The sequence below is a fragment of the Mustela nivalis genome (genome assembly GCF_964662115.1).
Source record: "Mustela nivalis genome assembly, chromosome: 1".
Taxonomy (NCBI): domain Eukaryota; kingdom Metazoa; phylum Chordata; class Mammalia; order Carnivora; family Mustelidae; genus Mustela; species Mustela nivalis.
In genome coordinates, this window is record NC_139020.1 from 130,866,463 (window position 1) to 130,892,093 (window position 25,631).

General features: G+C 43.0%; 1 protein-coding gene and 1 long non-coding RNA gene across 3 annotated transcripts in view; both read right to left on the reverse strand.

Moving 5' to 3' along the window:
* Positions 1 to 25,631, reverse strand: part of RFTN1 (raftlin, lipid raft linker 1) — a 195,758-nt gene that overhangs the window by 137,569 nt on the left and 32,558 nt on the right. The window lies entirely within an intron of this gene.
* On the reverse strand, positions 410 to 3,518 carry LOC309841759. The gene is made up of 2 exons (XR_014299297.1): positions 3,420 to 3,518; positions 410 to 695 (listed from the first exon to the last, which is right to left on the reverse strand). It is a non-coding gene; the product is annotated as an uncharacterized lncRNA (long non-coding RNA).

Below are 25,631 nucleotides of genomic sequence, written 5' to 3' on the forward strand. Positions count from 1 at the left end.
TTCTTTCTCAAATTATGCTCTACAAGTTAGAATGAAGACCCAATCTTTGGAGAACCACGGGAGAAAAGAAACCTTTTCTTTTAGGAAATACATTGCTCCGGCTTTGGCTTTGAGAGTACCCTAAAAGTTGTGAGGCAGCTCAAAGAGAAGAATGGTTTCTCTTTCTAAGGCAAATTTCGTCTTACCCAACCTCTTACACATTGGAAAGGGATTACAAACTCAGGTATATTCGAAATAAATTTATTACCAAAAATAGTAAACACTGTCAATTGAAGAAACTCTGAGAAAAAGGGTCAAAGGGTCTCAGCATGGCTTTTTCACTCTGAAAAATTCTTGAGAATTCCCTAAGAGCTTTTGTTTGTATGAGTAATATGTTGATATTTTTTATATCAGAAAACTTGAAACAAAGGAATTTTTTAAAGGTTTTATTTATGTATTTATTTATTTGACACAGAGATCACAAGCAGGCAGAGAGGCAGGCAGAGGGCGAGGGGGAGGCAGGCTCCCTGCTGAGCAAAGAGCCAATCCCAGGACCCTGAGATTACAACCGAAACTGAAGGCAGAAGCTTAACCCACTGAGCCACCCGGATGCCCCTAAAACTAAGGCATTTTTAAAAGAAGATTATCCAAGCACACATTAAGTGGTGATGATGTCATTGTACACCACGCAGCCTCTGGAAAACTCCCCGGTCCACCTGTGAGAGAATGAGTGAATAAGGCAAATAAAGACCTTAGCGTTAATTTGAAAAGAGTTTTGCCCCTTAGGAGCTCCCCGGGGTTCCCAGACCGTACTCTGAGAACTGCTAGACTCATGTCTGGTTGACACAGAGATGTTGACTGTTTCAAGCACCACTTCCTTGTAAAAGCAAAATACTCTATGTGTATTATGAGTCAATAAAAAGTTTACAAAATGGCAGATGTCCGCTCTGTATGAACTTCAACAAGTATGTGTGAAACTTTCTGGGAGAATGACAGGAAAAGTGGCTCTTTAATCTTTTACAGTCCACCACGCTTGTTTGATGGCCTCTACCAGCCCAGATGACTTACTGCTTCCACACAGGGCTAGAAGATGCCTCTTCCAAGGGACCAGCCTGTCTCAGTAAATTCAGTGCCTTCAATAAACACTGCGGGCACGTCAGCCACTCCCAAGAAGCTCAAAGTGTTCCTCAGGGATCAGGAACGCACACTGAGGAGAGAGACTCCCTGGGCTCAAACCCTGGCTTAGCCACTTAGTGAATGAACTTGGGTGAGTTATTTAAATCTCTCTGCGCTTCTATTTCCCCAAGCATAAAAAGGGCCAAGAACTGCATTTACCTGACAGAAGCTTTATAGAAAGCAAAAGGATTAGATGCCTTAGACGTAGTAAATGCCCAATAAATACCAGTTGGTATTATATCTTAAGAATATTCGAGGTGCCTCAAAAGTCTCAAGACAGTCTTAAGCTCAAAGTTCAGAAGTATAAGCTCCATAAACTTACTAAAAAAATACCATTATTTAATTCTTTGAATTAAAAATAAAATCTAACTGTTTTGTTTCAAGTCCTTCTGATGGAACATGGTGAATGCTGCCTGAAACAAAAATTGAACTACTAATCTCACAGTGGGATGGGGAATAAATAAGATAACGACATAATTATAATATATAAATATTTATGGTATATAAATAAATGTGATTATAATATAAATATAAATAATTCTTACAAAAAGTTTTTTTTTTTTTTATCAATAAGCCTTAATTCATTAGACATTTATTAAGCACCTGCCAAATGCCAGGCTTATACCAGATGCCAGGATAGGGGTAAAAAAAAAAAAAGTCAGCCCAATAAAGTGTCAGGCCAAACAGGGCTTACCCAGTCTAGTCGGGGCAGGCATGGAAATAGTTCAATATAGCATGTAACCTGCTATATGATTAAAACCCAGCCCAGGGAGTTGGGGCCCCAGGTAGTTGCATTCTTTGCCCAAGCTGAGGCAGAGGGAAGGAAGGAAGTACTGTCCTCACTGACATCTGGAAAACATTTTCCCTACCAGTAAAGTGAATTTTTCCTTTAACTTGTCATTGATTCTGTTCATCCACAAGAAGCCCATCTATCTATAGCTTTCTTCTTGCACCGGCTCTGCAATACAGATATTTAGTGAGCTTTTCCATCTTTGTACATCGTAAATTGTCTTTCCAACCTCCATAATGACAAGCATTTCGACCCGTACGTTCTATTTACATATCACAGTAACAGCCTCTCATTTAGATGTCAAATTCCAGTAACTAAAAACTCGGATGCATACAAATACAAAGCATAAAGACGCCGAAATAATTCTCAAAACCATGGCTACTTTCTATAAATTTCAGTTTCCTCTGGAGAATGTCTCACGCCATAGTTACTCTTATTTTATGGAAAGGTATAGTGGGTTTTTCCACTTTTTTCCCTAGCGTGTTGGAAATACAGAAATCTGAAGATCAATTGAAAATGCAATGCTCAGCTCCATGAATTCTCTAAAGTAACCAACCAGGATTTCAACTGAATGAAATCAGTCTTCATGGAAGCAGAAAAGACTAAGTAATGTTCACAAAGTATTTCAGACATCTAAATTCTCACAGGAAGAGTCCTTTACCCATGTGAAATACTGATGTCCATTTTACCAGTATGTCAAAAGACTGAAAATTAAAAATCAAACTTAAATCTACACTCAAAATTCTCCAAAATTTTTCTTAACAATTCTAGTCCCTGTTCAGAATTCCCTTGCCTGAGTAGCTGGCCTTTATCTCTGTAATGACTTAGTCAATATCATCATGGTAGAGAAAAAGAATGAAGAGTGAGCATATTACTAGAGAAATGTTGACCATTTGTTTAAATACTAAAGAAAAGCAAGCTCTAAGATTTATAGGATAATATGTTTAGAGAGAGGCTTATCGTTCTGTAACTTTAAGTTGTTTGACATTTGCAGCCCAAAATAGAAAACTCAGAAAATTAAATGTGATTTTTTTCTTCTCAGATAACCACAGCCAAGATGTTTTTGAGAGCGTGAACTTTCCAAGTGATGGGCTCATTTCGACACTGTAGGTGGACATAGCTCTGGTCTGAATGTTTGTGAGTTTCAGAGATGATCAAGATATCACATATAAGTATTATAAAAAATCAGATAATATGGTATGTCAAATATGCATTGCAGAGAGAATAAATTATGTGGATTCTTCTGGCCCTGTAGAACACCAGAACTGTCTCAATTTCTCTTTTTCCAATGTGGTTTTTATCTACTGTGTGTTGTTTTGATATGTGTACTTTTATTGGAGGCTGGTGGGAGAAGCTGCACACAGGAGATTTTTTTTTTCTTTTTAACCATATTTGGTTTTCATTTTAGGAACAAATTCCTCCTCTCCTCATTTTTGATTCCCCCAAGGCCCATTAGGTTTATAAATAAACTCACGGCACAGAGGGAAGACTTCAGGAGCCTCAGGTGGGCAGTTCATCTGAATTTGCTGATCCCACTTTTGTGTGAATGGCCCTCATCCTCTTCAGACCACATCTGAGCAAGCCAAGCGAAGTAGGAAATAGAATAAGAGGATCGGTGATGTCAGCCACCAACATCACTGGCCAAGATCAAAACCTCACATTTCACTCAGAGGTTGGGTAGGGAATATATTTTTTTAACTGAAATATTCTTCCCAGTTTTCTCCTTTTTTGGCTAAAGTAAAAGTATCATATCAAAGGCCTGTTATACAAATAACGAATGTGAGAGACATATGAGCAGACATTGCTTGAGCCTCAATTTCCAAGCCAAAATTCAGGATGTGAGGTCTAAAACCAGAAAGAATATTTTAGAGCCAGAAGGTTTCAGAACATTTGAGACGTGTGGCCTCTCCTGCTATGACATGGTCCACTCCCTCCCACCCACTCACTCCAGAATCTCTTACCTTTTGTAAAGTAGCCCCTACTCTCGAATGGCCAGACTTCTCAAACAAAATGACAGACAACACTGGCTTGGTCCTGATATAAATCAGAGAAGTCTCAGAACACACTACTCAGTCATTTGGAAAGTGAGCTAGAAAGGCCCATCGAGGCGCAGGGACAACATGGGCCCGTGCAAGCCTATGATGGATCAAGTCAAATGTCCGTGACCCAACAGCTAAATCACAGCATAGATCCCATTAGGCAACATTCAGCTAATGAACTGAACCAGACTGCCCTATGACCATGTTTGATGAGGAATAAGCTCTGCTATAATGACTTTCTTGGAAGATTTAAATACAGAAATTACAGTAGGGTTCAATGAAAACAATGTCTTAGAAAGGGGAGACCATTTCCTCAAAAAGACTCTGAGGTGATTTACCTTGGAGGCCATATTTCTGTGAAACTCTTCCATGAATTATCAAAAATAATTAAACTTTAAAAGACTCCCTATATTCCCATTTTTAGTTTTACACACACATCTGTATGTATTTTTCACTAGGAAACCCAGGCTAAGTACTGGGGTTTGTCTGTAATAATCTAATACACTATAACCCAATGGCCAAGCTACAGACAATAGCAGGTGCCTCAAGAGAAAGAATAGAGCCCTTTCAAGCAATTATGGAATTACACAATGTGACCATGTTTACATTATCAAAGGGAGGCAGACCCAATTACCTAGCTACTTCAAATTAATAACCCCATTTACCTCAATTATCTGGCAGGCAGGGTCTATATAATCTGAGCAATTACCTCAATTCACTCAGATGGTATAGATTTGGCCTGTGAGTCCAGAATAATTTTTCCTTCCAGAACGCCTCCACCATCAGCAAATATCAAAATGCACAATAGCTAATTCACATCAGCTTCTTCCATAAGGATTTTAAATCAAATTCTCTCCATTGTCTACTGGATTAAAATTCATTATACTCTAAATAACACAGGTTTGAGGGGTGTTTTGTTGTTGCTGTTTTTTGGTTTTGTTTGTTTGTTTGTTTGTTTGTTTGACAGAAGTAGAGAAGTGGGAAAATTCAGGAGACACCCGGGCAACAGGTTTGGTTGGAGGACAGGGCTCAGGGAAGTAAATGCATTAAGTCTTGGGCCTGTATATGGGTCTTATCCACTAGTAATAGTAATTGAGAATGTTAGTGAATCGTTTGTTTTTCCATGACATCCTAATCCATTCAGCACCCTATGTTTATTCATTGTATTCTCACATCTTGAATCTGTGGGTGGGTATCTCTCATACATTAGGGGAAAAGTTTTAGCCATATTCGCTTCAAATATTGCTTCTGTCCCATTCTCTCCCTGTCTTCTTTTGAGACATATCATATACATATACATATCATAGACTCCTCACTGTATCCCTTTCTCTTATGTTCTGTACCTTCCACTTTTTCCTCTCCACACTTCAATCTGAGTAATCCCATTAACCTTCCTTCCAATCCACTTTGCTTTGTTGTCTGCTATGTAGGATGTTCTGTTAAACCCCTGTACTGAGTTATTTCCCATTTTTCCACTAACAGAATGCCCATTTGAGTCTTTACAGATGCCAATCCTCTGTTGAAATTTTCCATCTTTTCATCTATTTTCCCTGTTCAGAAAATTTCTTGAACATATTAATCACTGTTTTTAATTTTTTTTTTTATAAACTCTAATCAGTAAATTCTGGACCACCTGTGTGTCTATTTATATTATCTGTTTCTCTCTTGTTTTTCTGGGTGACACTGGCATGCCTAATCATTTTTCACTGATACTAGAGCCCACATATAAAACAAATGAAGGGACTTCTGATGAAGTTGCTTTCCTCAAGAGAGGGCTCTGCCTTCTGCGTGCAGATGGAGCTGTGGTGGAAGATGAGGCTGAACCTCAAGCAGTGAGGGACTGAGATAGGACTAAACTTCCCCTGGGTCACTCCTGTTCCCAGGACGTGGCCTGCCAAGGCTTTCAACTCTGCTCCCACCTCTTCCCACCTCCCAAAGCAGGTCTTGAATGCTCATCTTTATCTTCCCAAACACCAGGACTGCTGAACAGCCTTTCTACTATCTGAGAGTTGGAGGTGGAGGGGGATGACGGGGGTGGGGTGGGGGAGTAGGGGGGATGGGGCGGTGGTGTTTGCTTTCTGATAGACCTTTGAACTCCCTAGTCCATGCAGTTTCAGGATTCAGCAACTGTCTTGAGGAGGAAACTTAACCGACTAGGCAATTTTGTCTCTCCAATATAGTCCAATGCGGCTACCAAAATCTCTGCCGGTTTCTCTCTCCAGCCAGGCAAAGCCTGGACTTCCAGTCCCTTGCCAGCATGCCAAACCAGAAATGCCTTTAGGAAAACAGCTGCCACACAGCTATAGGCTCACCTTCTCCTCATCCTCTTCCTGAAGCTCCCACCCTGTCCTCATTGTTTCAATACCACTCAGGGGCTTTAAAAAAAAAAAAAAAGATTTATTTTATTTATTTGAGAGAGAGAGAGCACAAGCAGGAAGGACAGAGCAAGAGGGAGAGAGAACCTTAAGCAGACTACGTGTTGAGCATGGAGCCCCACGTGGGGCTCGATCTCAGGACCTTGAGATCACAACAAGAGCCAAAACCAAGAGTCAGACACTTAACTTACTGCACCATCCAGATGCTCCAACACCCCGCAGTGCTTTTGAACAGAATGATTTGTGAGTGTGTTTGTATATGTGTATTTTATATGGCTTTCCTTGTTCTTCTTGGGATCGTTCATATGCCTCAAACTGCTCAATCTTACCCAGAAGCAGAAATCCCTCCCTTATATTTTTCAGAGTACTTTCACCACAATATTTTCTTTCCCTCTTATAAGCCTCTGGGGGAAAGAATAAGGCAGTATTTACTACTTCAATCTTTTAGACTAGGGGATGCCAAACTATGGTGTGCAAGCCAAGTCCAGCCCATTGCCTGTTTAGGTAAATTTTTATGGGATCACAGCCACAGGCATTCATTTACATATTGTCTGAGGCTGCTTTTGCGTGACACTGGTGGAGTGGAGTAGTTCTAGAGAGACCACAGTGCCCCCAAACCCCAAATATTTACTATCTTTCCCTTTACTGAAAAAGTTTGTCAGTGCCTGTTTTATATAGAGGAAGCTCTATATATTGAGAGAGAAGGCTCAGACACTGCCAGTGACCTGTGAGTTAACTTGAGACAGAAGAGTAGCTAAGGTCCCCCAATGTTTACCCTAGCCACCTTCCCACTACTCTAAATTGCTTTCCCTCCCAATATTTATTATAATCATTTTTTAAGATTAATACAACAAGCAGAGGGAGGGGAGTCTGAACTGGACAGGCTCAGTCTGGAAAAACGAGGAGTCCCAGCAAACACAATTAAGGGTTCTTCTATCTTTGGAGCATTTGGGGAGTTTCGGCAGTCACCTTGGAAATCTGCTGGAACAAACAAAGAGAGGAAGGCAAGGATTCAAGGATGCCACTTGGAGGAAAGAAAGTCTTAACATTTCATAGGCATTTTTGTTGTTGTTCAGAGAATGAACATGTAAGGCAGAACAATGAAAAGAATCCTGAAGAATATGTTCAATATTTATCCATTTGATTGTTAAAAGCGTTCATCATGGCAGTCCCTGAGCTGGAGGAAGAAATGTCCCCAATAGAGGATGGCAGCTTAGACACACACACACACACACACACACACACACACACACACACTATTAAACAAAACAAGAAAACAAGGAATTCTGATATAGTTCGACACTTAATAAGGACTTGAAAGGCCATCTTTCCTCTCCTCCTCTGTTTGACACAATGCCTGGCAAATTGCTTCTTTTTCACAAAATTGTACAATCTGATGAGGGTGCAACTTAGCACACCATGCCAATTATGGATACTGAGTTTCAGAATCATAAGATCACCAACATTAACACACACACACACACACACAACCTATTGCGGCAGCTACTCTTTTCATGACATTTTATGCAGAAAGCTGTGTGGGGCATATCTACATCTTGCCAACTATAAAGCCCCATTTTTCCAGAAAAAAAAAATGGACTTATGGCTGAAGAGGGCAAAGCAACGTGGAAGAGAGAAGAGAAAGACGAATTTATAAAAGTAAGGGAATCATGACTTTAAAAAAAGAAACACAAACTCCCCTCAGATCAGAGGAAAGCAAACTTTGGAGGAAGGAAAGGCTCTCAAGGCCTCCCTGAGAGGATCCCAAAGTTGATCCTCTCAGTGTTCAGACTTTTTTGGAGACAGAAAGGCAAAAGCAGAATTGAGCTCACATTTCCATGAGTGAGCCACTTAAATGCTCATCGTTGTGTGCCACTTATGCTGTGAATTCTTCAGTGGTCCCCAACACCCTGTTTTCGAGTCCAAGTCCCCAGACACAGCATATTTGGTGCCCCCCAAACCCATGTCTCCCCTCAAACTCATTTTCCAGCTAACACTCTGCCTTGTCTGTTCTGTTCTTACAATGAAGAATGCCTCCAAAATGCATCATCCCCCTGCCCCAACTACAAAGGAATCAAGCTTTGCTTGAGGACCACATTTCTATTTCAGATTCTGACATGAAAGAAGTTAGAATATTTTAAAGTTGGGATGTCTATAAAATCTCTATTGTTATTTACTGATGATACTATATGTGAATATTGCAAAAGTTACTGCCTTATGAAGCTCAAAGAGATCTCCTGCATTGTCTATTCCTAATTTCCCAACTGGTGGTTCACGAAGTCCATAAAGAGTACAGAGGATTCTTTCTGCTCACTGATAAAACCACCAAGAGGGGGCAGTTTCACAAAATTGTACAATCTGATGAGGGTGCAACTTAGCACACCATGCCAATTATTTTCTTATTTTCTTTGAAGCCTGATTTTCAAGTAAAACACCAAGTACCCCCAGAAACTAACACTTTTTACAGCAGGATTTTCTTCTACCTTATGAGCTGAGGGTTTCAGAAACATATCCCTTGTCTGCCGAACAAGGCTTACAGCTCTACAAAGCAAGGGCTATGCTGAGGTAAAGGAGTACAGACACCCATGCTCACTTCTCTCAGCTGCAAACAAGGAAGGCATTTCAGGGCTTACCACGAGCACCTATAAAACAGAAGACTATAAAACATAAAAATGAGTCTCTGAGCCCAAGGGACATAAGAGGTAATTGAAGAATTAACACAACAGACATACATGAACTCCAACCACCGTACCATATATTATTTCAAATGCGTATCTTAAATATTAAATGTTATGAGACTAAGAAGTTAAAAATCCTCAATATATTTTTTTTAAATCTTTAAAAACTGGTAAAGAAAAACACAAGCATCCTAATTAAAAAAAAAAAAAGCTAAAGACACACACAAAAAAAGCAATCATTTAAAAAATACAAATGATTACAAATAATTAGTAACCATGTTTTTTTAAAAGTTCCAGCTGGCTAGTCAGCAGAGAAATGTCACCCAGGAGAGGGAAGGGCTCAGAGCAGCGATTCTTGTGGCCTCCTGCAGGTAGATTCATTTCTAGCACATTTCACTTTTCTGGAGGAAGCTCAAGAAAGGGCCTTAGCCTCGTTTGCCTAATAAGTCCTCCAAGGACACAGTAAGTATTCAGTAAATCCAGGCTGAATGAATGAAAGCATACCTCTGTTCTTGCTACAGTCACCAATATTGTAGGCCAGCTTATTGGCTTATTTGTTTATAAAACTGGCTGCCCCCAGTTTCTCCCATGTCTGTGTGTGCATGCCACTTCCACCAAGAGGGAAGGTCAACTTCCCTTCCCACTGAATCTAGGCTGGCCTCGTGACCCGCCTTGATCTACAGCATGGAGCTGAAGGGCACTGTGCCATTTCCAGGCCTGGGCCTGGGAGCATGGCAGCTTCCACTTCCACCTTCTTGGGATCCAGCTGAAGACAAACTCCTGAATGGGAGAGACACATGAGAAGAACAAGACCAGAGAGAGATGCATCAGATGCCCCAGTCAACAATCACCATTATTTGTCCAAGAAGTGAACGGAGCCATTTTGGATCTTCAGCCACGCTCTGGCTGAAGCAGCTACACTAAGTTGCCGTAGGTCACAGCACATGAGCTGACGAGCTGCCCTACTGTGCCTAGTCAACCCACAGACTCGTAAGAAATAAAGCATTAGGCCACCAACTTCAGGGTAATGTTTCATACAGCAAGAGATAACTGAAACAATATGTGTCTCGTTCTTTCTAGACAGTGAGCTATCTAACACAGGTCAAGACAGAGTAATTAGGCTACAGAGAAAAGCAGGGAGGACAAAGAAAGGGCACTCTGATTAGAGGGAGGAGCAAGAAAGAGGGTGAAACAAAATGACAGACCCCAAGGCCAATTCTTACCTTGGTGTGGAGAAGAATGAGTGTTGTGTTAAAAGAAGGAGCTGGGGTGAGAATTTCAGTAGAGAGGAGTCACCACTGCAGTCTACTTCTGCACTAAAAGCGTAGGCCAGTGTCCACGGGAAGGATGTGACCAAGGGAAGAATAGAAAGATGATGGAAAAAAGAATCAAGTAGGTATGATGGTACTGGAAATAGCAGGAGGGGAGATAAGAAGAAATTACAGCACCTTGAGCTTTCAGCCTGGGGATACAAAGAGCAAAATGTGAATAACGCCTCACTTACACAGTGGCCATACAGCTCACAAGCTCGGCCCCCAGAACATGGCCAGCCTCTACTCACACGCTCTAGGAGGGAAAGCCACACAGCTACAGGCCCTACGCACAGGACCGGTCTCACGACCTCTGACCACTCTCCCCTTCTCTAACTGGACCAGACACACTGACTGCGTGCTGTCCCTCAGCACACCAGGCATGCGCCTACCCCCAGGATGAGCTTCTGTAAGAGAAGAGGGGCAAGGCGTGACCTCTGAGAATGCCCGGACTTAAGGGTGAGCGGGGAAGAGCACAAAGATGAGTTGCCCAAGGACCTGGAAGGGATGCTAGGGGTTCGAACACCTACCTGCAGTTCATGAGCATCAATTGAGGAGATGAAAGCGAAGGGAAACAAAGTTCTACTGAAGGACGAAAGGAAGAAATGGCTGAGAGCCACTCACAGCAAGCAGCCTTGGCAGTCCAAGCTGGGAGTGAACCCACATGGGAAGGAAGGTGTAAAGCACATGGTCCCTCACCCCACTGCACCCATGGGTCATCAACACCCAGCATGGAAGGTGGCGGGGAGAAGCCGGCTCCCTCTCACCTCTCAATTAATTCCTAGTGAACCTTTCCCATTCATGATTGTTCTCTTTTCTTCATAAATCAAGCCCGCTAGACTCAAAGACTGGAGCATTCAGGAAGTGCTTACTCAAAGCACAGAAACATCAATATGGAGACTACAGACCCCAGAACGATAACGGGGGGAGATATATTTATATTCCACTGTTGGCGATGCCTCAGCACACTTTTTGCTTTCTAGAAATTCTGTCAGCTTAATTTATGTGGCTCATACCTCATTCCCTTTCAGACGACAAGCTTTTTATCTTTTTCATTTGGAAACTTATCTTTAGGATTTTCCAAATCCTCGCTGTCGTTAATTTTTTATGGAGTGTGTTCTGTCTGGAGTTTCTTGTAGATAAGCAGGGCTCCATTAGATGCTGTCTGTCTACACCCCGCGGCTGTTGAATGTGCCCCACCCTGAGATCCAGCCTCAGATCCTAACAGCACTGACAAAATGAGGGGCAGGGTTCCCTCTTTTGTGGTGTTTTCTCTACCAAGCCACCAAAACCCTCCCAGAGGTTTCTTTCTATGTCTTCTATATCTTTAAATTAGATGTCTGATGCATAAGTCAGCCCAAGTAGAGTGATAGTGTAAAGAAAAAGGCTGATCGTGGAACCTAGCATTCAGAGTTGAAAAAAAATAAAAACAAAACAAACTCGACTCAGAAAAAAAGATAAAGCTAAAATCAGATCTCAGATTAAAACTGGTAAGGAAATTGCAACTAGCTGAAGCCAATTCAAGCTGGGCCAATTATCACCAATCATAAAAGATGACTTCTAAGAGGCCCTGATGCCCCAGTACAATGCAGCAATTAAATCTTTATAACCGAGACAGAAAATGCCACATAATTAGACACAGCCAGATAAGGGCACGTTTGCTTTTCCTTCCTGTGGCTGAGCCATGAAGGCAGGCATGCAGCCATCTATCTATCTCTATGCTGGCAAAAGGTCGGTCCATTCTGCCATCACTCAGCCTGCCTGAACCACATCCGACAGCAGGCCACTAAGGTGGAGTTTCCTTTGGCAGCAGGCCAGTGACGATCTTTGGGTCCTTCACCTACTCCAGGTCCAAATAAAAAGAAGAACAACTGTGTCCCTACCCAACAGGTACCCATCTGGTTACATGTTAAAGCAAAAAAAAAAAAAAAAATTTAGCTGCTTATTGAAGTCCTCAAGCCTCTGGACGTAGGCACCTAAGTTAAAATTTTGGCTGTGCTACTCCCCAGCAGCATTCTTTATTTTTTTAAGATTTTATTAATTTATTTGAGAGAGAGAACAAGAGTAGGGAGAGGGGCAGAGGGAGAAGCAGGCTCGCAAGGAGTCAGACGCGGGCTTGATCCCAGGACCCCCAGCATGGTGACCTGAGTGGAAGGCTGATGCTTAACTGACTGAGCCACCCAGGCACCTCCTTCCCAGCAGTGTGCTTATCTGTAAAATGGGTATGATCATAATACAAACTTCATCGAGTATTATAAGGATTAAGAGAGTTAGTGTAAGTGAAGGATTTTGAGCAATGCCTTGCATATGGTAATCACCACATGAGCTGCCTGTGGTGGTTGTGAGTATTAAGTATTCCACAGTGGTAGCATTATTATTGTTAAGCAGTTCACAAGAGCAAGAGTTGCCACTGCCAGCCAGCAGCAAGGCTATTACATTGATCCAGGCAAGACAAAGCTGGGACACTAAACAAACACGGGTCATAGGAATGGAGAACACTAGCCAACACCAAGAGGCACTGCAAAGGCAGATCCACATTCTTCAACAAAAACCTGGCCCCGGAGCCAAGAAAACTGGAGAGATGAAGCTCTAGGAGAGTGGCAGAACAGGGTCCTCGGAAGGAAACAGGGAGAAGGCCTGTGGCTCAGGACAGACATCTGAGTCAGAAGCCCCTCCAGGACTTCCAGGGAAGAAGACCTTGGGTCTGGCAGATGCTTGCTCCCCTTGAACATGAAACTTATTCTTTTCCCTCTTCCCACATTAACACTGACTGGACACAGAGCCAAGGCCGGGTCCATAAAAAGTTAGGACAATGAATCACAGAAAATACACCCCCAAGGACTCTTTCTGTTGACACAAAGACATTTCCTGAAGGTCTGCTCTGTCCCAGGCACTCCAGATATGTTATCTCATTTCACCCTGACAATGACCCCGTGTAGCTGTGGGCAAAGAAAGGTTAAGTAACTTGCTGAAGATCACAGGGTTAGCAAACAGAGTGAAATCTGAACCATGATCTATCAGAGACTCTAAAACATGCCCTCCCCACTGCACACCAGCGCCTGCCCTCCAGTAATGATCAGTTTATCAGTGTCAGCAGGAGAGCCTCAGGTACATTGTCAATGGCATTGACATGGAAAAGAAACCTCCTTTGTTCAACTACTAAGCCAAGCCACATGAGCAGAGAGGTAGATGGGAAGGGACAGAAAGGAAAAAAAGAGGACCAGGCAACAGACCCAGAGACTTATAATCAGTCATTACCAACAAACTCAAGAGATGTGGTCCTTTGGTACTGCCATTTGTTCATCTATAAAATAGGGATGTTAATATTTGTCTCTACAGCCCTACTTCTGTATGGCTGAGGAGGCTCCTATCAGATGGACTGTCCTGCAGATGACAACTATAGGCTCTGAACAAAAGCCTAAACAAAGCTATCAGAGGTTACTGGAGAGTGAGTCAAGGCAAGCAGACACTGGAGGGGAGTCATCACTTAGAGGAAAGCTTCTAGACTAAGTTTATGTATGGTCTCTGGCTAAGAGCAAGTCCTAGTGTGTACCACAGAGGAAGCTAAAACTCAGACAGAAACCCACAATCTTACTGGCTTGGAGAAACAGAATCCAGGGTGACTTCAGCTGCTGTAAAATGAGAAGGGAGTATCAGAAAGGAAATAGCCAGAGATGAGGTGCCTCAAATGCTATCTCTAAACTCTGTCCATATCTCTGGCTGATTCCTGAACCACTCCTGCATGAAGTACCCTCCAACCTGTCAGGCTGAGATTGAGCTACCCAAGAGACATTGTTTGCAATTAGAGTCAAATCAAGTAAACTACCTGCTTATACAATCAAACAAAAATCAACACTAACCAAAGGAATATAACAGAATCCAGGGTCTCCACAACATGACAGTTACAATGTCCAGGATATCATCCAAATATTGTTCCAAAATGTGATCTAAATGTGACTCATTCTCAAGAAAAATGACAATCAATGAAGACCAATCCCAAGTTGACTTGGAAGTAAGAACCGACAGACAAAGATTTTTTTTTTTAAGATTTTATTTATGATTTGACAAAGAGAGATACAGTGAGCAAGAGAGGGAACACAAGCGGGGGAGTGGGAGAGGAAGAAGCAGGCTTCCCGCTGAGCAGGGAGCCTGATGCGGGGCTTGATCCCAGGACCCTGGGATCATGACCTGAGCTGAAGGCAGATGCCTAACAAGTGAGCCACCCAGGTGCCCCCAGGCAAAGATTTTTAAGTGACTTTTATAACTACACTCAATATCTGTCTAACCTACCTCACAGAGTTATTTAAGGCTAAAATATGCAGAGGTGAGCAAAAAATGCTTTGGAAAGTTTTACATTGTTATACCTACAAAATAAAAATATAGGTGCTTCCTACTTTTCTTATCTAGTCCCACAAAACACACAACAAAGCAAACTTTTAATATGCATCACCTTGCCTCTATGAACAAGTTATATTTAAGAACTAAATTTCTGATCAAAACCTTGTTTTAAATAAAATTATAGTCTAATAATAATGTGTAATTATAAATCAAGGCCTATGACACCCACATAACATAAGTCATTTTAAAAAACAAAATTAAGTCACATGCCATAGCCTATTTTATGCAGAGGGAGGGAACAGTATATATATATATATACTATTCTGGCACTATTGTGGGCATAGGTGTCAGACAGCCTGGACGCAAATCCCCAGCTTCATGACACAAAAGCCAGTGTCTCCTTCAGAGAGTTACCAAGATGCTTTGCACCTTGGTTTCCTGCCAGAAAATGTTGATAATAACAGTACCTGCCTCACAGGATTGGTGTGAGAATTCACATTCAAGGCCTATGCAGTGACTTGGGACACAGTCAAGTTCTGAATAAACAGGCAGTGAGGAAAGGGAGGTAGCTGGACCTGCAATGCTCCACTGGCCAATTACAGAACTGGGAGTAGAGTTCAGACCCGTCCCTCTATTTTAAGTCACTTCCTCATCAAAGATCTCTTGTTAGGCACAAATGAGTGTCAGCTGGTTATTCCACATTTCTAAAGTCTTATAACATGAACAAAACACCTACAAAGCATAATTCTGCCATCTCACAAATTTGACCAAAACATTTTTTAAAAATCAGAGTGTTATTTTCAAACTTTTTTTTTTATTCCTTTGAATTTGAAATGTCTTAAGATATTGTTTAGAAAGGCACCATTCTTTTTTTAAGGGGACCCTGAGAAATTCACATGAATGTCTTATTTTTTTTTCTTTTCAGTCATTTTCATTGGCCCCCTCACAGAGCCTCAGAATTCACTGGACACATATCCACCAACAGCATCTCTATACAAGGGTCTCTGCAGCTATGGGATGTGGTGTGGGGATGAGAGGACCAAGCACTTCCTGCTTATGCTTCTTGTATTTACTATCTTTCTTTTCTGTCCCTTTTCATCTCCCCAACTGACACAGCATGAAGGAATTTAAGCCATTAAAAAACCCAAAAAAGCAAAAAAACAAAACAAACAAACAAAAACACTGCCTAGAATTTGAGAAGTCAAAGTCACATTTATTTCCCCTGAATGACATAAGAAATGTTAAAACTTTATGAAATTTGGGACTTTGCCTTTTAAAAAAAAAGGAAAGGCATTGGGATGTGGAGCCCCTTAGAGAGAGATTATGTGTCTTGCCCCAAACAGCCCTCCTCCTTTCTGTGACTGAGAACAGGATTTGAGAAATGAGATAAAGGAATTCATTAAACACTGGATATATAAAAGCAACAAATATCATCTACAAAGATAACTACAAACCTGAGTCATGACCCCAGGTCCCAGGCCTCATTTAGTGAGGAGAAGAAATTAGAACTTTAAAAAATGTTTCAGAACAAGAACCCAGTCAAACAACTGAGGCCAGAAAGAGAAGGGAGACCATGGAAAAGCCCGGAGGTTACAGCTTTCTGACAGATGTACACAGGAGGACTGGCCAGGAGGCATCCCTGAGGGTTTATCTGGAGTATACTGGAATTACAAGGAACACCCAGCCAGACTAAGATGTGGAACCTCAGCAAGGCAGAGACCATTCTATTATGTTTCCAATTTCAGGAGAACACAATTTCCTGTTTGAAAGAAGCAGACTTTGTCTCAACACATAATGACCTTCACAGACCTTTAGTCGGCCCCCTAATTACACAGGAGGAGACATCTGAGGCTGAACTGATTAACACAATGTTAAATGATGAAAAACTGAGGAACGTGGCCAATTCGAGGCCATGGTGAGACTAGGAGTCGCCAAAAAATCTGGAATCTTCCAGGGGCTGGCGCCACCAGGTTGACTGGTCCTGGGCAAGCTCTTTCTCTGTTAATGCCTCAGTTTCCACACCTGGGTAGGGTGACCTCAGAGGTTCCTCTCTCTTCTAAGTGCTGCTAGGAAATCACTATTGGCCATAAATGTCCTCATTGCTAACACCCAGTTGCTATCATGTGCAAGTGCATGTGTGCACGCGTGCATGTGTACACGCACACGCACGAGCACACACACACACACACACACTATTTTCTCAGTGCAGTTACCATGCCTATTCCTTTAGGGCAGCCCATTCAATTCTGTAAGCCAGAGAAACCTACCTCAGCTCCAAAACTGGGAAAGATGGCGTGACGCCAGGCCATTGGGGGTGCTACAAGGCACCAAATTTCCACAGATTGATCATCTTCTTATCCTACCTATAGATAAACCCTGTAAGACTTAGAGTTTCTTATTATCGAAACGATTAAATAAGAGCCACAAAAGCATGCTGCATTCTTTTGCAAGCCCTCTGTTAATTTGAAGCGCTACTATTTTCCCCAACACAACCAGCTTCTACCTCTGAGGGGGAGCTTTTCCTCAAGTCTCCCCATTTTTCTCTATCCTGCCCCATCCTCATCCCGGGTTGCCCAGGGCCCTCACCCTTGTAAACACTGCCCTTTCCTCGACTAATGCCCATGGTTCTCATAGCCCGGGCTGTGCCACATTCCACACCATTCTATCTCACAGTTAGCTGCTCAGGGCAGTGAACCACTGCTTGTCAACATCTTCGCAGTGGGCGGGACCTTGCAGAAAGATCAATTAGGACACACAACTTCATTTTCCAGGTGAGGGCACGAAGGTTCAAAGAATCATTCCTGTTTTAGGCAGTAAATCCTGTCAGGCCCTCATGGACACACATCTAACTTGACTCTTCTTTGCACCTGATATCATTAAAACAGCTACCATTTACCAAGTCTTATCTATGGGCCTACCCAATGTCATATCTGATGATTTCATTTAATTCCAACAACCCGGGGAATACACTACCATTTTACAGATAAGAAACTGAGCCTGGTGGTGGGTATTAAGGAGGGCACATATTACTTGGAGCACTGGGTATGGCGCATAAACAATGAATCTTGGAACACTGAAAAAAGAAAAAAAGAAAAAAGAAAAAGAGACCCAGGGATGCTAAGTAACTTACTCAAGGTCACAAAATGAATGAAATAGCTCTCCCACCATGTCTGCAGGCCTCACCCCACATCTATGCCCCACCAAAGTTCATGCTTTTAATCACTCAACCAGTGCTAGTCCCTGATGGGCAAGGGGATGGATTGATAAATAGTGGTGGACTAATTAGCTGAAGCTGCTATTCTCCCTCCTCCCAAGTCGGAGGCAGGCCCCTGGCCAGGGCGGCCTCCGCCATTAAAAGATGGCGCCTGGGGGCGCCTGGGTGGCTCAGTGGGTTAAAGCCTCTGCCTTCGGCTCAGGTCATGATCTCAGGGTTCTGGGATGGAGTCCCACATTGGGCTCTCTGCTCAGCTGCGAGCCTGCTTCCTCCTCTCTCTCTCTCTCTGCCTTCCTCTCTGCCTACTTGTGATCTCTCTCTGTCAAATAAATAAATAAAATCTTTAAAAAAAAAAAAAAAAAGATGGCGCCTGGCTAGTTGCCAGGTTAGGACTGCCTCGTGAGACTAAGTGGAACGCCCAAAGAGGAAGTAAACAACATTGGTTGTTAGCGAAGTTGTTCGTTTAGGTGCACAGCCTGATTCGTTCCCTCCTGTACCTTGCTCGCTGATTGGTCATGTAAGCGTATATAAGTGTGTAGACTTGCAGAAATAAAGAGAGAAGAGAGAGAAGATGCATCCGAACCAGGGCGTCTTGTCGTCCTTGTGCGCCGAGGGCGATAAATGGCGCCGGCACCCGGGAACTAAATAAAGGAATCTTGCAAGGTAATCCGCAGGAAAGCGGGGAGTAAAGGTCCGCAGGTAAGCGGGGACATTAGCCACGTTCAAAAGTGGGAATTCCGTGGTAAAGCGGGGAGTAAAAATAGAAAAACCTTGCAAGGGAGAAGTCCGCAGGTATGCGGGGTAAAACCACGACAAAGGTGGTGGGAAACTTGTACAAGACCGCAACAAGAAGCGGGGCGGCCATAGAGCCGGGATTTTCTTATCAAAACCGCAGGTAAGCGGGGAAGAGACCACGATCAAAGTGGTGGGAATCTTGTACAAGTCCGCAATAAGAAGCGGGGCGGCCTTAGAGCCGGAATTTAGCGGCGAGTCTTTAGCGTCTGCGTCTGTTGTCTGTGTGTTCATAATGGGATCTGAAGTATCTAAAGTGCGGTTGGAAGGGTCTTTAGAAGACCTGCTGAAAGCCAATGGAACTCCACTAAAAGCAAAAACTGCTCGGGCCTTTTTGAATACAGTGGAAAAGGCGGCTCCATGGTTCCTAGATGAAGGCTTGCTAAACATACCTCAAGGGGACCACTTAGGGGAGGATTTGAAGAAACAATGCTTTAACTCTTCGCCTCAAATTTAACATAACAAAAGCACAGGCACGGGACATAGTAGTCTCCTGCAGAAATTGCGTGATCTTACTACCTGCACTATCCTTGGGGGTTAATCCTAAGGGTTTGTTACCTAATCCTATATGGCATATGGATGTCACACATGTTTCAGAATTTGGAAAGTTAAGATATGTTCATGTCTCTGTAGATACCTGCTTTGGAATAATTTTCGCCTCAGTGCATACGGGGGAAAAATCCAGAGATGTTATTGCCCATTGCCTACAGGCTTTTGCGGCATGGGGAAAGCCACACCAATTAAAGACAGATAATGGTCCAGCCTACACCTCACAACCCTTTAAAGCCTTCCTACAACAACTTGACATTCACTTGATACATGGAATACCCTATAACCCACAAGGACAGGGTGTTGTGGAGCACGCGCATCTTACAATAAAAAATGCGCTTTATAAACAAAAAGGGGGAATAGGGGACACCTTCAGGTCCCCTAAAGATAAGCTCAACACCATTCTCTTTATTTTGAAATTTTTAACGTTGGACAAAACGGGTAAATCAGCTGCAGACAGACAGGCAAGTGATGCTGCTGCTTCCCCTAAGCCTTTAGTACTTTGGAGGGACATCCTCACAGGAAAGTGGAATGGACCAGATCCAGTGTTAGTATGGAGTAGGGGGTCTGTATGTGTTTTTCCACAGGAAAAGGAGGCTCCAATTTGGATCCCAGAGCGGCTGGTGCGTGCAGCCTTGCCTCCAAACACCAGTCATGATGCTGAAGATGCTGATGATAACTCTGGGGATGCTACACCTCCTGTGGCCGACTGAAGCCAGAGAGCTGTGGGCAGTGGTTAAAGCATGGCCATATCCTTTACCAGTGACTAACTCTTCTCTCATATTCCCTCCTCTCCCTTTGATGCATGGCAGGTCTGTAATTTGCTAGGAGCATGTACTGATATCTCAGCAGTGTCCATGTTAAATGGTGGCAAATTCCTCAACTGTTCTTATAAACAAAATGACTCTAGTATCTTTGAGAAAACAGTTAATGTGTCTTGTCCCAATAATATTACTTATCAGCCCACTCCCATATGCATCTGGCCACCGTTCCTTTTCCTCGTAACAAATGCTAGCGAGCTGAATGATACGTTGAATTGCACTAAGAATTGCTATCTTTCCCAGTGCTGGAATGTCACGGCCTTCAAGCTGGCTGTGATTATGCGTATCCCTACCCATGTTCCTATCCCAGTTTCCATTCCAGAGGACAAGTTACTGGTGGTGCTATCCAGAAAGAAGAGAGATTTTGGTATCACAGCCACCGTTGTGACAGCATTGGCTATATCTACAGCAGCAGCAGTCTCGCTTGCTGCAACTATCCCCACTGCGGAAGCTGTGAACACCCTTGCAGAAGGAACGGCGGCTGCCCTTCAAACACAGACTCAGATCAATGCACATCTGCAAGCAGGAATCCTGATAGTCAACCAGAGAGTGGATTTGGTTCAAGAACAAGTGGACTTATGGGGGGCCCTATTGGGACTGGGATGTATAGTACCCTTCCCGGCAATTTGTGTAACTCCCATAGCCTATACTAATATGAGTGACTAACAGAATGTCTCCCGACATCTCTCCCAATACTTGCAGGGGAATTAGTCTGCAGAATTCCAAAACTATACTCAGCACCTGCTACTAGGAATAACAAGGATAAATAACACCAGAGGTGAGCTTGCAACCCTCCCAGAGATAATCAAAACATTGCAAGATGTGTTAACCTTTATGAAACAATGGGCTAGCATAATTGGTCTGATGATAATCCTCGTAGTGGTCTTGATTCTGCTAGTAAGGAAACTGCAAATTTGGAGGCGACAGCAACATAGGCAACAGCAAGCCATGGTGCAGGCCTTGTTAGCCGCCAAGGCTGGAACATCCCCCCAAGTGTGGCTAAGTATGCTGGATCGGTAGTCAACGACGGGTAAGATTGATAAGGGAAATATACCAACCTATATATATCATAGATATCTGCCATCTGATGACGGGTAAGGATATTCCCCGCCACTGACAACCTAAGACAGGCACGATCCCTGCCATAAAAGAAAAAAGGGAAAGATGTCGGAGGCAGGCCCCTGGCCAGGGCAGACTCCGCCATTAAAAGATGGCGCCTGGCTAGTTGCCAGGTTAGGATTGCCTCGTGAGACTAAGCAGAACGCCCAAAGAGGAAGTAAACAGCATTGGTTGCTAGCGAAGTTGTTCATTTAGGTGCACAGCCTGATTCGCTCCCTCCTGTACCCTGCTCGCTGATTGGTCATGTAAATGTATATAAGTGTATAGACTTGCGGAAATAAAGAGAGAGAAGATGCATCCGAACTGGGGCTTCTTGTCGTCCTTGCGGGGCGAGGGCGATACTCCCTCCAAGACACACAGGCTAGGCTAATCCTGGGGCCATGAGAAAGATGCCATCATACTCCCAGGAAGCCAACCATGGTGAAGAATGATACTAGGAACAATGGACTGGACACCTTCAGGCATCTGCTGGCTACTTTAAAGCACTCAAGGAGAGGAGACCAAAAAAATTGGCTTCCATCCAATGCAATTTTGAAACCACTGATTCACCATGAAATGCAGAGCTAAAACAGTCTTAGCCAATACCAGGTTTGGAAAAATCTGTAAATTATTTGAAAAAAAAAAATCACCAATTATCACCAATCCAACATTCCCTGTGGATTCAAGTGGGAGACAATGTCCTGACAAGCTGGAGTTCACTATTTCAGGACAAGGTTCTACCACAGACAGAATACACAGTTCTAGCAATCAAGAGGTGGGAGAAGGGATAGGTCTTCTTCCTAATTGATATTTTTTGTCTCCAGACCATACAACTCTTGGATCTGCTGGTTTGGAGGTCTTGGTTCTCAAGGAAGGAATACTTCTACCAGACAACATAGCAATAGTTTCACTGAGCTGGAAGGTGAGAGAGCCCCTTGGCCATTGTGGATTATGAATACCACAGAACCAAAAGGCTAAGAAAGTGGTTACTGTACTAGCTGGGGTGAGTGATCCTGATTTCCATGGGGAAATCGGATTGTTGCCATAAAATGGAACCCAGGGCAGTCTCTGGTGTGTCTCTTGATACTTCCATTCCAAGAGTAAATATTAATGGAAAATCAAGGTAACAGGGGTTGGGGGCCACTAAGTATTTAGATATCTAGATTATTCCACTAGGTGATGAGTTCCAACCAGGTGAGGTGTAGGCTGAGAGCAAAAGCTAAGTCCCAACAGTCAAGCCATCACAGCTGAGCAACACTGCAACCTCTTCCAGTTCCAGCAATCCCATATAAACCCTATATCCTACAGACTGAACTAGAATAATCACTCATGTTATCCAGAGAAGGACACTGTACCACTTGGAACTTTGTGTCTCCTCTTCTTGGGGAAAGACTAAGAGCACTGTAAGAGCAGATCACATCTTGTTAGGCAAAAACAAGGCTGTTGTGTTGTCCTGTTGAATTAAAAACATGCAGAAAGATGTTTAGATGCTGGGAATCTGAAGGGGTGAACTGGGCTGATCATTCAGTTACTGTCACTCAGGTCCATCCACCCTTCTAGACCCTGATCTGTATTGTGAGTCAGTACTCTGAGAATGGCATTCCTCCTCCTCTTTTAGGTTCCTATTAAGTTCTACCAATGGGGACTCCAGATGGACATTAGATGGAGGAGAGGGGAGAAGGGGCCACCTTCTCTTTGTGACACTTCTTCCATGTGGCAACAGCTGGTTCCAACATCCAGCATCTTCTATAACTCCCAGAAGCACCGCCATGAAGTTCAATGGTAGAGGCTGAGGAGAGAGCTGTTAATGAGATAGAAACAGCTTCTATTCTCAAAGTGTTTAAAATTCAGCAAGGGAGAAGACACTGAACAAATAAAGAATTGTGATCAATGTTGTGAAGATACACAGGTTCCTCCGAGAGCATGTCATGGAAGAATTATGGCCGTGGAATGGTTACATTTGGGGACTTCTGGCCATTGGCACAAATATATAAGAATAATGGCACCAAATCACATTCAGAGGATCAATTCAGACTGTGTCATCCACCTGAAGTCAACACACCTTTTAAGAAGGCTGGTGTGCATGTCCAAGAATTTTCTTTTCACGTCCCAGAATTTTTCAATTCTTTCGCATTACAGAGTTTTTACACTCATTAATCATTCATTCAGACATGCAACAATCATGTCTTAGCATTAACCCTTAGCATTAAGGCTTAGCAATGAACAAGGTAAAGTCATGCCCTCTTGGAACTCACATTATGGTTGGGGGACACCCTAAATAACATCAAAACAATAAAAGAGATTCCAGTGATGACAAGTTCCATGAAGACAGTCAAGCAAGGACTGAAGGTTGAAAGTGAATGGAGCAATGGGACCCTTTTTAAGGCAGGGTCTTAAGAGAAGATCTCTCTATGAAAAGGTGGCATTTAAGCAGAGACCAGAGGAGGAGAAGGAATGAACCAGGAGAAGATGTGGGAGACAGAGACTTCCAGGCAGAGAAGCTCCATAACGCTATCAGAGAGAAATCCTCTAGCCATGTGCCATCAGAGGTACCTGAGCAATGCCTTTGTGGAAGGATGCCCTCCATCTTGGGCAGAGAGCTGTCCACTTGTTTCCAGCGAATTCTACACGTGAGACATAACTCAGTGGTTGAGTTCACATCCCCAGTCTGGCATGTGGTTATTCTTCTTTACTTTCAATTTACATTGTAAGCTGGAGAGAAATGAATTACATCCCCCTGGGTTTCTCTGTTCCGTACAATTAAGAAAAGCTATTTCTTGTCACAAGGCGGATGACGACACCAAGATTTCCCATTTTCTCTCTGCAGGGAGGCTATCATCACTCAATATTAATTGATCCTGCTTTTCATCCATAAAGCAGGGGTTGAAACAAATTTTTGGCCACAAAAACAGCAACTATTACACTATTAAGGTAAATTATTAATGGGTCTCCATTAAAGTACATTCTTGTTCACCAGGCATCAGCTGCCTCAACCCTTACAGCGTTTTTAATGGGGGAAAAAATGAGTAAATTATTATATTCCTTCCTGATTTTGGATAAATCGCTGATGGCTCTCTTATTCAAGGTTGCCAGGGATTCTCTACCATTTCATCACAACTAGGAACACACAGAAAGGGTGTAATATATCTTGGGTTCCCAGCAGGAGAGTATGTCAATCGAATGCAATTTTATTTTCCTGCTAGAGAGCAAAGTGAAAACAGCAAGAAGACACAAGAAACTCAAATCGAGGAGAACTAGTACCATTTATATGCATTTTTTCCTTTCCCCAGACAAAAATTTGATGCTAATTTTTAGAGTATGTGTCCAGATTAGAAGGACCTAGTGAAAGAAAGGAAGGAAGGGGATGTAGGAAGGGAGGGAGGGAGAGAGCAAGGGAGGGGGAAAATGGAAGAAAGAAAGAGAAAGAGAGAAAAAAAGGGGGGGGGGGAATTTTCTAGTTGCATCTTCAAGTAACCAGCCCACAGTGAACTGGGGACATTTGGAAAGAGCCGAACATCATTACTACTGACAGGGGTGACCAGACACTGGCATCCAGTAAAGAACAATTCTCAATCTAAGAGAGACCTTTGGATGCCCGTCTCTTCCAGCTTCTTCTTGGTCATTTATTTATCTAAGTGCTAGGGCTTTGTGGACGGGTATCCACAGAGCATTTACATCTCATCAATACGTTTAAATGTCACAAATCTTGACTTTCACAATTGGAAGGCAGGCTTAGCAATTTACATCCAAGCTGATGAATAACTGTGGTCGAAGCAGAAGGCTTTTCTGAAACATATAATTTAGTCTTGAGAAGGGAGATGCTCTGTTCAACAGGGCCTGTGGCATGAAATCAGAGAGATGCTACAGACATGGCTCAGGGCATCAAAGAAAGGGCAAAGATGGAAAAATTAACAGTAATAATTTGCTTCCAGACTAAGGGACCTGTGCCCCCAGCCTCCAGCTGTGTGTTGGCTGCCTCTTCCTCTGGAAAACTGCCCTCAGCTGAAGGGGAGCCACCTTGTCTGGGAGTCTAAGAGGCATGAGAGCACCAAAGCCACCAACACTGCCCCTTCTTTCTACTCACTGTGGCAGAAACTGTGGATTCTGTCAATCAAAACCCATTTCTACCTCCCTTAAGTTAGTCTTCCTGGACTATAGAGTCTGAAAGCCAAAGCTACATTTCCTATTTACAGATGGGGAAACTGAGGTACAGAGAGGTTAAGTGACTTTCCCAAAGTCACACAGCTAACAAGTGGCTAGAACCAGAATTTGAAGTCTAGGGTAAGAGTCTGTGCCCTCAACCACTCCACAATGCTGTCTATCCTGGAGGAACAGAGCTTTTACCATAAACTGCCTATATGAGTTATATAACAATCTGGAACAAATTACCCACAGATTTAGTGGCTTAAAACACAAACATTTATTACCTCATAGTTTCTGTGAGTCAGGAATCCAGGTGCAGTTTGGCTGGA